Below are 1,745 nucleotides of genomic sequence, written 5' to 3' on the forward strand. Positions count from 1 at the left end.
AGTCATAGACCCTAATTGAAGAACAATTAGCACTTATGCTGTGGCCTTGCTCAACACTCATGCCCTCTGAAAGACCAATGAAGATATGAGTGCTATAGCAAAGAATGGTGAAGAAATCAGTTAGGCTTAAAGGCTGTTTTAAAGCAAGCAGTCACCTAAATGAGGTGTCAGCTAAATCCAGGTAGAAGAAGCACACCAGCCTATGGGATCCAAGGATTGTTAATAATAAAATTCACTATCACAAAAGAGAATTGTATTAGAGCCTAAATTCTGAGCACCCAGTTTACAGCAAAGTGTAAATGGCAGAAAAGCCCAAAACCCATTTTCAGTAAAAACCAAAACCCATTCTGTTGAATCCCCTCTGACCATTGACTAGGGATGTGAATAATCTTACCTTCAAACAGATGCATTAGAAAGTTACTTACTTCTATCACCCCTGATGAGCCCTAGAAGGGACAAATTCCCTTAAGGGTTTTCTTGGGTGTGTCTTTGATGGAGATCACCATAATAAGGATCCTATAGTCACGTGTCCTGCTCTAATTGCCTCAGGGAAGCCCCTGGACCAAGATTGTAAGGTTCTTTGATTTACATAAAGCATATGTCCTAAACCTGGCCACAATCCCACTCTGGGAACCCCTGCAGTAACTGTTGTATTGATCTCCCACTAGCCATGTTTATGTGACAATTTTCTCTGACTTCCCATATTCTTTTTAAAGCTATGTATAGCAACAACACGTGGACACAATCATGGGCTCATGCCAGTGACCTCCTTCTTCCAAGTGATACATATGTGTAGCTGTCCTGTTCTTGCTCCATTTGAGACTTAATAAATGTTCTCTTAGAAAAAGAAAGAAGAGAGTGTTGGGACCCAAGACTATAGCTCTCAGTAACCTTTCAGAGCTGGAATGGAGCTCACTGCCAGATTAGAATGATCAATTATCCAACATCAAAAGGGCAGCATTTACTCAAAGACAAATTTCAGTGAGTTAGGGAAGAAGGAGGAATGGAAGCAGGAAACATAAGGAGGATGTGGGATGAAGGGTTGAGGGTGCATTGAGGGGATTGCCATGCATAAGTTGAGACAATATATGATGCAAAACTGCTCTGTAGACCTTCATCTAATTCACAATAATTTTTTAAAGGCTCTAATAAAGACATTCATTCTGCGATTTAAAAATCAATTAAATTTATGTAAAGCTCTTTCTTATACACACACACACACACAAATCAATTAAAACCAGATCATACATATCAATAGTTGGGATCCTTTTTACTGCCAAGGGTTATTTAAGGATTTATAACATTTTTTGTGAGGCACACTGATCACATATTTAATTTACCCCCTAATGTGATGGCTGGCACTGCTTCTCTTTGGTGAGGCCTGTCATGCTCCATGGTGGTAATGATTTTGCAGGTTTTATGTGACTTCCCGGCCACACGGTCTCCACTGTTTCACAAACATAAGAATACAACTTCTAGAACAAAGTCTTTGAGTCCTTAACCTAGGTATACCATGACCCATAAAAGAAACATAAGTGGTAAACTGGGTTACAAAATTAAGAATTTCTGCTCTTCAAAAATATTGTTAAATGAATAAGAGGAAAAGCTACAGATTTGGAAAAACAACTATAAAGCATAGCTTATCTGGAAAAAGTTATGGAGTAAGAATATATAAGATATCATAAAAGCAATAAAGAAAAAGATAATAGTGCAAATAAGAAAGGCACAAATGTACAGTTTACCAG

This window comes from Echinops telfairi, unplaced genomic scaffold (genome assembly GCF_000313985.2).
Source record: "Echinops telfairi isolate 266 unplaced genomic scaffold, ASM31398v2 ScPeMD7_7404;HRSCAF=8442, whole genome shotgun sequence".
Lineage (NCBI taxonomy): Eukaryota > Metazoa > Chordata > Mammalia > Afrosoricida > Tenrecidae > Echinops > Echinops telfairi.